This window comes from Hemiscyllium ocellatum, unplaced genomic scaffold (assembly GCF_020745735.1).
Source record: "Hemiscyllium ocellatum isolate sHemOce1 unplaced genomic scaffold, sHemOce1.pat.X.cur. scaffold_553_pat_ctg1, whole genome shotgun sequence".
Taxonomy (NCBI): domain Eukaryota; kingdom Metazoa; phylum Chordata; class Chondrichthyes; order Orectolobiformes; family Hemiscylliidae; genus Hemiscyllium; species Hemiscyllium ocellatum.
In genome coordinates, this window is record NW_026869112.1 from 333,399 (window position 1) to 347,766 (window position 14,368).

The 14,368-nt window shown below is 45.9% G+C and overlaps 1 long non-coding RNA gene across 1 annotated transcript in view; it reads left to right on the forward strand.

Moving 5' to 3' along the window:
* The first annotated feature begins 1,321 nt into the window (after positions 1 to 1,321).
* Positions 1,322 to 14,368, forward strand: part of LOC132813935 (uncharacterized) — a 38,387-nt gene continuing 25,340 nt past the window's right edge. The window contains exon 1 of the long non-coding RNA XR_009644223.1: positions 1,322 to 1,410. This is a non-coding gene — a long non-coding RNA (uncharacterized LOC132813935). The remainder of the gene's footprint in view (positions 1,411 to 14,368) is intronic.

A 14,368-nucleotide genomic window follows, 5' to 3' on the forward strand; every position in this document is an offset into this window, starting at 1 on the left:
CCTCTCCCTGGGAACTGTCTGAGGCAGAACTACACTCTTCACAATATTGCTCTCATATCTGTAACCCCAAGGTGACCTTCTGATCAGGTATCTACACAATCACAAACACCAGGAATTCCAATCTCTAAAACGTTGCTTCCCCCCCCCCCCCCTTCACCCCAGCTCCATTGCTACTGAAACCCCTGACCCGTGTTGATGTTGCCTTAAACTTGACGAATCTAAAACAGAACCCTTGATTCCGTGACTATCCGAGTATCTGATTCCAGATCCCTCATGATGGGAAACATCCTCTCAGTATTTACCCTGTCAAACTCCTTAAGAATCCTGCATGTTACAATGAGATCACCTCTCATTCTTCCCAAATCCAGTGAGTAGAGTCCCAACATTTTCAGCCTTTTCTTAAAAGATAATCCCTACAAGCCAGGGATCATCCCAGTTAATCTTTTCTGAAATGCCTCGGATGAAATTATGTATTCCCTTAAATAAAGGGACCAAAACTTCTGTCATTACTCCAGATGTGGTCTCACTCGCACTTTGTAAAGTTACTCTCAGGTATATACTCCAAACACTTACACTGAAAACTCCTTGTAATAAGAAACAGCGTTCCATTCCCCATCCTGATTCCCTGTTATAACTGTGTTTCCTACGCAATTACCCCTGGTCCCTTTGTGGTGCAGCTTTCGACAGTTTCCACCATTTACATAGCACTCTGTTCTTTTATTATCTCCTCCAAAATGAGCAACTTCACAATTTCCCAAATTATGCTCCATTTGCTAACTTGTTGCCCACTTCTCCAATGAATCCCTCTCTATAAACTGTTTATGATCCTTTTGGAACTTTACCGTTCTGCCTTTTCTCAGAGATTTCCCCGCTCATTCTTCTAAACATTTCCTGGGAGCACTGGGCAGTGGGAAGCAGTTGTTACCTTTTCAGAGAGACTCTTTGGAATGAGTGGGAGGAGCTTGCTGCTCATGGGTCAGAATGGAGACAACTTGCCCATCGAGCTGCATGAGCCTTTCACCCCCCCGTCTAATTGATGAGGCACAGCAGCAGCACGGAAGGAAAGAAAAGGAAGCACATCCTGCTCTCCACATCGCACTGACTCTTGAAACATTGTGACCCATGTGTCAAAGATCTGCCCTGTTCAGTCACATGAAGACCCAGTGTGGAAACTCACAGAAACCCACATAGATTTCCCCCTGAACTGACTGCTGACCCCCACAAGGGGTAATGTGTCCAGTCATCCTGGGCCAGGAGGAGGGGGTGGTGAGAGTTTCTTAAATGAACTGACAGTGACAGTTTTATAAACGTGTATTACAGGTGGACATTCAGATGGTAATCTCAGTAATTGTAACGCCAAACTGTGACAAAATTACTCAATTCATCAGGAGCTGGATATTCACATTGTGTGTGAGTATTGTATTCCAGCTCATTCCCATTTGCTGCATAAATGTCCTCTTTTGAATCACCCCACACTCTCAGTAGATCTCCCCCAAGTCTTCAATATGTGTCCTGTAATCCTTTTCTGATGAACTCATGAGTGTAAGGTGGATTATTCTAAATCTGTAAACCCCTCTGTCACAGGGCACCCACAATTTCCTCTGCTACAAGGAGAACAATCTGTTTCCCCAAACCCCTGATTCCCCAATGTCTGTTTGCTCCCTATAAGGCACACATCAGGATTGTGTTGGAACATTCTCCACTTGCCTGCATCAGTGCAGATACCAACAATATTAAAGTGAACATCCTCCAGGACAAAGCACTGTGCCTGAGTGGTGTCCCATCCACCACCTTCAGCGTTCCCTCTCCCCATCCCCAGGGTACAGTGGCATCACTGTGTAAAAGGTAGTCAGCATTGTCTGACCAGACCATAGGGCTGCTCTCTCATTAGGGAGAAATGTCTGGTGGTGGATTTAACCGGAAGGTTACCACAGCCCAGGCAAGGGGAGAGGTTGAGAACAAGAGTCCATCTATTGTAGATGGATATTCTTGATATGTATTAACAACACCCATGTCTCTGCAACTAAAATCCCCCATTCCTTGTACCATCCTGGTAAATCTCCTATGCCCCCTCTCAGGAACCCTGCCATCTTTCCCAATGTGTGGGTGATCTCTGGTTTGCACAGACCCAGCTGCTCTGTGTTCCTGTGGGTGATGTCGTCATACAGCAACAGTTGCATTGAACCTCACTGTCTGTAAGGGTGGGAGACACAAAATCCCGGTAGCATTTGAGATGTATTTAGTGTGCACTTGCAATGCCATGATAGATGAGACTTTTCCACAATTATTGGAAAATAGATGAGGACAGTTAGGTGGTAGTTTTCTTTGTCACAGACCCGATGTACTACCAGAGCCTTTTTCTGTTCTGTAGACCGCTAAGATGTTTATTATAGGAATATGACAGGCTCCATTGGACTTCAGGTCAGAAAGGGTGATACTAGAGTAGATGACAGATGATTGGCCGATGTTTTGGGAGGAAAAGGAGATTGAGAGGTTTAAGGAAGAATTCAGAAGCTCAGCACAGAATCGGAAAGGGCCGTCATCAAGTGAGAAATAAACATTGGGAATCCTGAAGGCTGGAAATAAAAAAGGCACATATAGCAGAGCTTTGAGAGACTGGAGGGGATTAGAGATAGGGAGAGTAATGAAGCTGGAGGAGATGAAAGTTGGAGAGGATTCTGAGGATTGAGGATGTTACAGAGATAGAGATATTTCTGATAGACTTTTTTGAGTTTTGAGGCTGGAGAGGAATTATCGAGATAAGGAAGAGTTGTAAGACTGGATGAGGTGGCATTGACGGAGAGTTCCGAGCATAGAGGAATTTACAGAGACAACGAGCGATAGAGTCAGAACGTTATACAGCACTGACACACACCCTGTGTTCCAACCAGTCCGTGTCAACCATAAATTCGAACTGAACGCATCTACCTCCACTTAGTCCAAATCCATCCAAGCATTCCCTATCGATATACAGGTCCAAATGCTTTTTCCTCTTAGAATCCCATTCCCCTACCGTTTTACTCTACATTTACCCCTTACTAATTCACTAAACCCAATCATCCCTGAACACTATGGGCAATTGAGGACTGCCAGTTCACCTACCCTGTACATCTGTGGCTTGTGGGAGGAAACGGGAGCACCTGGAGGAACTCACGCTGACATGGGGAAGCATATCCAAACTCCGCATGGACAGCCACCCAATGCAGGAATTGAACCTGTGTCCCTGGCAGCAGTGCTAACCATTGAGCCACTGTGCCACCCTTAAATTGTAATTGTATTCACAGCTACCACGTCCTCTGCTAGTTTATTCCACATGTGAATCTCTCTGTACAAAAACAAAAAGTAAAATCCGGAACGTCTTTTTAGAGTCTTCCTTTTCTCACCCACTCTTGAATCGCGCCCCCTCCTGGAAAGGGCACCTGCTGTTCACATTACCTATACTCTTCAGGATTTTATAAACCTCCAATAAGGTCACCCCTCAGCCTCCTACACCCCAGTGAAAGAGGTCCCAGCCTACCTAGCCTCTCCTTATAACCGAAAGCATCCATTCCCATCAACATCCTGGTAAATCTCTTCTGAACCCGCTCCGACTTAATAACATCTGTCCTATAACAGCACAACCTGAACTGAGCACAGTATTCCAGAAGAGGCCTCACCAACATCCTGTACAACCTCAATGTAATGTCCCAACTCCTATACTCAAAGGTGTGAGCAATGAAGGCAAGTGTGCTATACATCTTCTGAACAACCCTGTCTACATGTGACATAAACTGCAAAGATCTGAACCCCGAGGTCTCTTTGTTCTATATCACTATGCAAGGCCCGACTTTTAATCAGTGTAAGTCCTGCCCTTTTATCAAGATGCAATATTTGGCATTTATTCCAATCCAGAACATCCTTCTAGTATAAAGGCAATAGAAGTATACTTAAGAGGAAAATCAGTAAGGCAAAAAGGGGACAGGACACAGTTTTGGCGAACAGGGTAAGGACAATCCAAAGGGTTTTTATAAATACATTAAGAGCAAATGGGTTACTAGAGACAGAATAGGGCTCCTCAAGGATCAGCAAGGCAGCCTGTGTGTGGATCTGCAGGCGATGGGGTGGGGAGGGGATACTAAACAAGTATTTTGCATCAGCATTTACTGTGGAGAAGGATATGGAAGATATAGAATGTTGGAAATCGATGGTGACACCTTGAAAAATGTCCATATTACAGCGAAGGTGGTACTGGATGTCTTGGAACGCAGAAAGGTGGATAAATGCCCAGGATTTCATCAGGTGTGTCCTAAAATTCTGTAGGAAGCTAGGGAAGTGATTGCTGGGCCCCTTGCTGAGATTTTTGTATCAGCGATAGTCACAGCTGAGGTGCCAGAAGACTGGGGGTTGGTTAATATGATGATACTGTTTAATGAAGGCGGTTTGGACAAGCCCGGGAACTACAGACCTGTGAGCCTGATGTTGGTGCCAGACAAGTTGTTGGAGGGAACCCTGAGGGACTGGATTTGCATGTATTTGGAAAAGCAAGGACTGATTAGGGATAGTCAGCATGGCTTTGTGTGCGGGAAATCATGTCACTTACTTTACTGAGCTGTTTTATGAAGAAGTAAGAAAGTGGATTTTTGAGGGCAGAGCGGTAGATGGGATCTATATGGACTTCAGTAAGGCGTTCGACAAGGTTCGCCATGGAAGACTAGTTAGCAAGATGAGATCTCACCATACCAGGAGAACTAGCCATTTGGAATATAGAACTGCCTCAAAGGTAGAAGACAGAGGGTGGTGGTAGAAGGTTGTTTTTCGGACTGGAGGACTGTGACCACTGGAGTGCCACAAGGGTCGGTGCTGGGTCCACTACTTCTCATCATTTACATAAATGATTTGGATGTGAACATAGGAGGTATTGTTAGTAAGTTTCCAGGTGACACCAAAATTGGAGGTGTAGTGGGCAGTGAAGAAGGGTACCTCAGGTTTCAATGGGATCTTGATCAGATGGGGAAATGGGCTGAGGAGTGGCAGATGGAGTTTAATTTAGATAAATGTGAGGTGCTGCTTTTTGGAAAAGCAAAGCCTAGCAGGACTGATAGACTTAATGGTCAGGTCCGAGGGAGTGTTACTGAGCAAAGTTTCCTTACAGTGCAGGTTCATAATTCCTTGAAAGTAGAGTCGCAGGTGGATAGGATAGTGAAGGTGATTGGTATGATTTACATTATTGGTCAGAGCAGTGAGTACAGGAGTTGGGCAGTCATGTTGTGGCTGTACAGGACATTGGTTTGGCCACTCTTACAATATTGAGTGCAATTCTGTTCTCCACCTATCAGAAGGATGTTGTGGAACTTGAAAGGTTCAGAAAAGATTGGTGGCAGAATATTCTTTAAAGGGTAGAATAACCAGTGGGAGGTCATTGGACATTGGTACCAATGACACAGGAAGAGAAAAAGATAGGTCCTGATGAGAGAATATAGCAAATTAGCCTGGAATATAAAAAAGTAGATACTCGGTCGTAATATCTGAATTACTCCCAATGCTACATGCTAGTGAGAGTAGGAATAGCAGGATGGAGGAGATGAATGATTGGCTAAAGATCTGGTGTAGGGCAGAAGGATTCACATCTTTTGGTCATTGAATTCTCCTCTGGAGTAGAAGTGACTTGAATAAGAAGGATGGATTGTCCCTGAATTGGAAGGTGACTAATATCCAGGCAGGGAGATTTGCTAGTGCTACTCGGGAGGCATTAAACCAGTGAGGGAGTGGGGGTAAACCTAAAGAGATAGTGAGAAAGGAGGTAAGTCTGAGGCTGGTACAGTTCAGAAATCAAACAGTCAAGGCAGAACGCGGTAGAACCGAGCAGTTACACTGCATTTACTTCAATGCAAGAGGCCTGACAGGGAAGGCAGATGAGCTCAGGTTATGGTTTGAACATGGGACTGGGATATCATCGGTATTATAGAAATATGACTCAGGGATGGATGTGACTGGCAGCTGTATGTTCCAGGGTATAGATGCTATAGGAAGGATAGAAAGGGGGACAAGAGAGGAGGACGAGTGGTGTTTTTGGTTAGGGATAGCATTAGAGTTGTGCTTGGGGACGATATTCATGGGAGTAAGTTCAGTGAAATTATTTGGACGGAACTGGGAAATAAGAAAGGATTGATCACCTTATTGTTAATATCTGCGTGTGTTTCATCTGATTGCTCTGGTTTCCTCCCACTATGTAAAGATGTGCAGGTTAGGTGGATTATCCAGGCTGAATTACCCACAGTGTTCAGGGATGTGCAGGTTGGGTGGATTATCCAGGCTGAATTACCCACAGTGTTCAGGGATGTGCAGGTTGGGTGGATTATCCATGGGAAAGGCAGCATTACATGGGTAGGGTGGGAGTCTCTGAGGGTCAGTGCGGATGTGATGGGCTGAATGACCTGCTTCCCCACTGTCTGGATTCTCTGATAATTATAATAGTTTTAAAATAGTTCCAAAAAAGAATAGACCAGATCTAAAAGTTGCTGTTCTAAATTGGATAAAGGTGCATTGTGATTGAACAAGATAAAATCTTTCAATACTTCTTTGCTATTCCCAGGTAAAGGGACGGCTGAAAAGTGGGAACGTAACATAAGGAATAGGAGCAGGAGGAGGCCATCTGGCCCCTCCAGCCTGCTCTGCCATTCAATAAGATCAGGGCTGATCTCAGCTCCACTTTACTGCTCTCTCCCATAACCTTTAATTCCTTTCCTGTTCGTAAATCTACATTTTGACCTAAAGACATTCAAGATGAAAGTCTCAACTGTTTCAATCAGCTGGGAATTCCACAGATTCACAACCCTTTAGCTGAAGAAGTTTCTCCTGAACTCAGTCCTAAATCTGATACCCCCTTATTTTGTCGCTATGCACCATAGTTTGTCCAGTCCACAGTGGAAATGACCTCCCTGCTTCTATCTTATCTACTCCTTTCATAATTTTATATTTTTCCTATACAATCTCCCATTATTCTAAATTCCAATGAGGATCATGCCAGTTTTGTCAATCTCTGCTCAGAAGGCAACCCTTTCAACTCCAGACTCAAACTAGTGACCCTGCTCTGCACCCCCTCCAGCGCCATTACATCCTTCCTGAAGTAGGGGACGAAAACCTGTACACAGTACTCCAGGTGTGGCCTCCCCAGCCCCCTGTACAGCTGCAGCATAACCATCCCTCTAGCAATGAAGGACAATATTCCCTTCACTGCCTTAATTACCTGCTGTACCTGCAAACCAGCTTCCTGTGATTCATGCACAAGGACACCCAGCTCCCTCTGTACAGCAGCCTGCTGCATGTTTTCACCATTTCATCATCCAGTTTGTTGTTAGTCCGACCAAAATGGATGACCTCACATATCCCAACATTGTCCTCCATCTGCCAGACCCTTAACCACTCAATTAACCTCTCTGTATCCCTGTGCAGACTGACAGTGGCCTCTGCACACATTGCTCTACCACTCATCTTAGTGTCGTCCACTTTTCATGAATCCATGCTGTGTCTGCTCGATGAGACAATTTCTATCCACATAGCTCACTATTTCTTTCTTGAGAGATCAGACATTTTCCCCACTACAGAAGTTATGCTGACACGTCCATTTTAAAATATTGGCATCACATTTGCAGCTTTCCAATCTGTTAGAACCGTCCCAGAGTCAGCAAATTTTAGTGAATTATCACGAGTGTATTTGCTATTTACCCACTGCCATTCCTTACAGTCCCCGGGGATGCATTCCATCACGGCCAGGAGACCCATCTACCTTTCGGCTGGTATCTTTCCCAGCACTGCCTCTTTACTGAGAATGATTGATTGTTTCTCTGTCTTCATCTGCCATTGCCCCCATAGGCCTGCGACAATGAGTATATAGACAGTATGTTCCTGTTAAGGCCGAGGCTGGGAGGTGTAAGGAATGCTGCTGTCAAGAGGAATTGTGGCTCTGGTCAAGAAAATGAAGGAGGGATATGGCAAGTCCAGACAGCTGGGTTTGTGTGAATACCTAGAGGTATATAGGGGCAGTAGGAGTATACTCGAGGGAAACTAAGAGGGCAAAAAGGGGACGAGAGAGCTTTGTGAAATGGGTTTGGGGAAAATCCAAAGAGATTCTAGAAATACACTAAGGACAAAAGAGTAACCAGGCAGAGAATAGGGACCCTCAAAGATCAACAAAATTGTCTATGGATCTGCAGGAGGCAGGAGAGATACTATCTGCGTATTTCATGTCCGCTTTTACTGAAGGAGGATATGGAAGTGAGAGAGTTTGGAGAAATAAATAGGGATAACTTGACAAGTGTCCATATAAGTTATGAGGCACTGGAACTTGTATAATGCATCAAGATTGATAAATCCCTGATACATGATCAGGTGAATCCCAGAACTTTGTGGGAAGCTAGGGAAGTGATAGTTGGGTCCCTCGCTGAGATATTTGTATCACCGAGGTGCTGGAAGACTGGCGCCATTATTTGAGAAAGGTGATGAGGAAAGGTCAGGGAACAATACACTGGTGAGCCTGGAGTCAGGCAAGTTGTTGGAAGGGCTTCTCAGGGATAGGATTTAGATGTAATTGGAAAGGTAAGAAATGATTAGGGACAGTCAGCATGGCTTTGTGTATGGAAATCACTAACTTGGACTTCAGAAAGACATTCAAGGTGGAAGAACTAGCTATTTGGATATAAAATTGGCTGTAAGGTTGGAGACAGAGGGGAGTGGTGAAGGGTTGCCTTTCGGACTGGAAGCCTGTGATGAGCAATATGGTGTAAGGATCGGTGCAGGGTTCACTGCTTTTCATCATTTATATCAATGATTCCTATGGTTCGTGACTTTACATAGACACCAAATTGGATCTGGAGGAAGTGGATCGGGAAGAAGGTTACCTCAGAGTACAATGGGACTTCAATCAAATGGGCTGGGGAGTGGCAGGTGGAGTGAATTCAGATAAATGTGAGGTGCTGCATTTTGAAAAAACAAATCAGGGCAGGACTTATACATTTAATGGGAAGGTCCTGGGGAGTGTTGTTGAACAAAGAGACCTTGTCGTGCAGGTTGATAGTTCTTTGAAAGTGGAATCATGGATAGGCAGGGTAGTGAAGGAGGCGTTTGGTGTACTTGGTCAGTGCATTGAGTATTGGAGTTGGGACATTGTTTTGCAGCTCTACAGGACATTGATTCAGCCACATCTGGAATTCTGCTTTCAGTCCTGGTCTCCCTGCTGTAGGAGTGATATTACAGAACATGAAAGGATTCTGAAAAGATGTGCAAAAGTGTTGCCAGGGTTGAGGATTTGAGCTATAGGGAGAGGCTGAATAGGCTGGGGCTGTTTTCCCTGGAGCATCGGATGCTGAGAGATGACCTTCGAGGTACATAAAATCGTGAAGGACATGGATAGGGTGAACAACCAGGGTCTTTTTCCAAGGTTAAGTGAGTACAAAAATAGAGGGCACAAGCCTAAGGTGTGAGGCAAGAGATTTTAAAGGGATCTTAGGGGCAATGTTTTCAAGCTGAATATGGAATGAGCTGCCAGAGGAAGTGTGGAGGCTGGTACAATTACAACATTTGAAAGGCATCTGACTGGGTACGTGATTAAGAAAAGTTTAGAAGGATATGGGCAAAGTGCTGGCAAATGGGACAAGATTAATTTGGGATAAATGGGTGGCATGGATGAGTTGGATTGAATGGTCTGTTTCTGTGCTGTACATCTCGGAATTTAACTATTTGAGGATAAATTTGGAGTGCTACGGGTAAATGGGAGGGGAGGAAGGGCAGATTGGCAGCATGTCCAGAGGGAGAGAGTATAGCCGCAATGGGCTGAATAGCCCCCAACCCCTGTGCTCTGTGATACTGCCCCATTCACTGTGAATGATGAACCTCATCCCAGGGCAGAGCCACAGACATATACAGCACGGAAACAGACCCTTCAGTCGAACTCGTCCGTGCCGACCAGATATCCTATCCTAATCTAGTACGATATGGCAGCAGTTGGCTCATATGCCTCTACACCCTTCCTATTCATACACATCCAGATGCCTTTCAAATGGTGTAACTGTACTAGCTGCCACCACTTCCCCTGACAGTAGCTTCCATACACGCGCCATCTCTACATGAAAAAAGTAGTCTCTTGGGTCCCTTTTATATCTTTCCCCTCTCACCTTAAACCTATGCTCTCTAGTTCTGGACTCCCCCACCCCAGGGAAAAGACCTTGTCTATTTATCTCATCAATGCCTCCCATGATTTTATAAACCTCTCTATGAGGTTACCCCTCAGCCTCCCACACTGCTGGGAGGATCCCACCACTCATGTCACAATGGGGCCTGGCTGATTGACGGCAGGTTCAGACCAATAGGAGACTAGATGTAATCCTCCAGCCAATGGGAGTGAATGAGGGGTGTTGCCAACAGGCCAGCATGTGACCATGAGCTGTGCACGTGCAGTGTCACTGGGCAGGGGTTGGGAAGAGACCCAGTGAGTGTGAAGGGAGTGGGAGAGAAATGGAGTTAGTGTGGACTGGGAGAGTTTATAAACTCATGATGTAGGCTGCTAGACCTGAATTAGAAACTCCCAGTAAATGAAAACCAAAAGAACTGTGGATGCTTAAATCAGAAACAACAACCAGAAGGTACTGGAAAAGCTCAGCAGGTCTGGCAGCATCTGTGAAGAGAAATCAGAGTTAACATTTTGGATCCGCTGACCCTTCCTCAGAACTGATGTCACTGAGAAAAAATGTCAGTTTATATGCAGAAGGTAGGGGTTAAGGAGTAAATGATAGGTGGTGATATAGTCCAAAAAGAGATATAGCAGCAATTGGACAAAGGAATGAATAATGATCTGGCTGGGGGAGAGTGAATAGATGTTAATGGAGACTGTTAGTGACTAACCATAGGTAATGTGTAATGGCAGGCTATGTAATAACAAGGCCTGGTGTGTGGGGTGGGGCACTAGGGCGCAAGGACGTGGGAGACTTAGGACCTAAAATTAATGAATTCAGTTTTAAGGTCAGAGGCCTGAAGGGTCCCCCAAGTACAAAATGAGGTTTGTTCTTCCAGCTTACGTTAAAGTTTGGCGCAGGAGAAGTACAGCCGGTCAGACAGTATCCAAGGAGCAGGAGAATTGACATATTGGGCCTGAGCCCTTCAGCAGGATTGTGAGTGGGGAAGAGGGTTGACAGATAATAGGATGTGTGTGTGGGGCTGGCGAGAAGGTAGTTGGGAAGGCGACAGGAAGATGCTGGTGGAGGGTAATGGTGAGAGGGTGGAGTGGGTAATTAAGAAGGAAGATGGACAGGTGGGACTGTTCAAGAGGGTGGTGCTGAGTTGGAGGGCTGGATCTGGGATATGGTGGGGGGAGGGGAAATGATGAAACATTGATTCTGTACTTAAAGGGTCCCAAGGTAGAAGATGAGGTATTCTTGCTCCAGGAGTCATGTAGCTAGGATTTTGTGGTGGAGGTGGCCCAGGACATGCATGTCCTTGGCAGAGTGAGAGGGTGGGTTGTAGAAATGGTTGACCACAGGACAGTGGGGTTGATTGGTGCACGTCTCCCAGAAAGGTTCCCTGAAACATTCTGCAAGTTGGCGTCCTGTCTCCCCATTGTAGAGAGCAATGAACACAATAGATGAGGTTATTCAATGTACAGGAAAATCTCTGCTGGATGTGGAAGGGACCTCTGGTGTCTTGGATGGAGGTGAGGGGAAGGTGTGGCCACAGGTTTCACACCTCTTGCAATGGCAGGCAAAGGTGTTGGGAGTGGAGGATGGGTTGGTGGGGAGCATGGATCTAATGCGGAAGTCACAGGGAATGGTCTCTGAGGAATGCTGAAAGGGGTGTGGAGGGAAAGATATCTCTGGTGTGGTCGGATTGTCGGTGGTGGAAATGGCAGAGGATGATGTGTTGTATCTGGCTGAAAAGCGAGGACTTGGGGGTTCTATCCTTGCTGCGGTTGGAGGGGTGGGGTTCAAGAGCAGAGGTGCAGGAAGTGGTGGAGATACACTGAAGGGTATTGTTGACCACATGGGAGGGGAAATTGCAGTCCTTGAAATACAGGGCCATTTGGTATGTTCTGGAGTGTTCTGCATCAAGCTTCCCTGGAACACTGCATTAAGAATGAGACAGATGTTGGCCAGGGAACAGGCTCGTGTGTTAAAGTGGCAGGCAACTGGAAGCTCAGGGTCTGTTTTGGTCTGAGGGGGAGCATAGATTTGTCCAGATTGCACTTCGTCTCTTTGTAGGGACTGTCAGATTTAGTCCCAATCACCCACTTCATGATGCTAACCTGTAAACTCCTTATTTTCAATTCCCTGCAGCTCCTTATAAACACAAATTCCAGTACCGTTTTAGGTGGAATGTTCCAGATTCTAACAACTGTCTGTTCATCCAGAAACTGCTGAGGTCCATGTTGACTCTGGGGCTACAAAGGATTGAATTGAAAGATGAGATGCTGTTCCTGAGCTCCCATTGAGATGTATTGGAACCGTACAGGAGGCTGAGGGCAGTGTAGGGGTGAGCAGACAATGACAATGACAGGGCTGCACTGTGAGGGCTGCTTGGCTCAATGAGTATTTTGGAGTTGGGTGTAAACAGAGCGAGGTGGGACAGGGAGAATGTGAAGCTGAAACTCCGTTTTGTTTCAGCCCATTCAGAAATTCACATGGTCCCAAAGGGAACAGCCAGTTTGTAAGCGATACCTGTGGAAATTTTGTAACAGTTTTTAAGGTATAACGTATCAACTTAAGTAAAGAATACGGGATTTTGATTACAATGTTTGAAGGGTAGGAAGATTGCTCGCTCATTTAAATTCTCTAAATGGGAGTAACTAGCTGAATCTAGAGAGCCTGTGTGACAGGAGCCCTCAGACCCATGGTGTGCTCCTCTTGTACAATGTGGGAAAATTAGGGATGTTTCCAGTGTCCCTGACGGGCTATGTGTGCAGGAAATGTGCCCATCAGCAGCTACTGGGAAACTGCTTTTCAGACCTGGAGCTGTGAGTGGACTCACTGTGGAGCATCTGCAATACTGAGAATGTTATGGACAGCATGTTCAGTGAGTTAGTCACACTGCAGGTGAGGGTTACACAGGCAGAAAGGGAATGGGGGACCATCAGATCAAGTAAAAGGCTCAGGAAGGAAGTGCAGGAGTTCCCAGTGGTTATTCCCTTCCCAAACAGATACTGTATACCGCTTGGGATTCGTGTGTGTGTGTGTGCGTATGTGTTGGTCTCAGAGGCAATCAGCAACAGCCAATTTCATGACACCGTAGATAGCTCTGCTGCCCAGAACGGGAAGAAAGATAGTGACAGGGGATTCAATAGTCAGTGATACAGACAGGCACTTCTATGGCCACAGCCATGAATCCAGGATGGTATGTTATCTCCCTGGTGATAGGATCCGCGATATCATGGTGCAGCTACAGGACATTCTGGAGCTGGAGGGTAAACAGCCCGTGGTTGGAGAACACATCAATACCAACGACAGCATGAAACAAAGGGATGAGTGTTTGAAAGCTGGATATTGGGAGAGCAGGGACACATTATAATGCAGCTCCTGAAATGAAATGATGTCAGACTTGCTCCCAGTGCCATGTGCTAGTGAGAGCAGGAATAAGAGGGTAGATCAGCCGGATATGTGGCTGGAGAAATGGTGTACCATGGAAGGGCTTAGATTCTTCAGGCATTGGGAGCGTTTCTGGGTTAGGTGGGAACTGTACCAGCCTGACCGGTTACCCCTGGGCAGAGCTGGGTCAAATCTCCTGGGGAGGGGGGGGGGGCGCTATTGCCAGTTCCATTGGTGAGGTATTAACTAGTCTGGCAGGGGGGTGGGAGCTAAAGTGTCAGGTTAGATGGGTCAGATTCAGGACAGAGAGTGGGAGGTAGAATATTAGTGATGTAGTCAGCGGCTCCGAAAACCAAAGGAAAGGAGGATTAAACGAGGATTGAGTCCCTCTTCATCCATCAGTCCTGACATCCCAGGAATCAGAGTCAACAAAATCTGGAGCTGTACAGCTCTCTGTCTCCAGTGCTTCAGCAAAATGGTGGGAATCTGCAACAAACCCAAGAAGTGCTGGAGATCCCCAGCAGGTCGGGCAGCATCTGAAATGGTGACACCTGCAGGAAACATTGCAGCCTTGGTCATCTTTTTCACTGTCCACTAAACCTCCAATTTTGGCGTCATCTGCAAAATTACTAATACCTCCTGTGTTTACATTCAAATCATTGATATAAATGACGGAAAATAATAGATACAGCACCAATCCTTGTGACACTCCACAGGCCTCCTGTCTGAAAAGCATCCCTCCGCCACCACTCTCTGTCTTCTACTTTTGAGCCAGTTCTGTACTCAAATAGCTGGTTTCTGCTTTATTCCATGAGACCTAACCT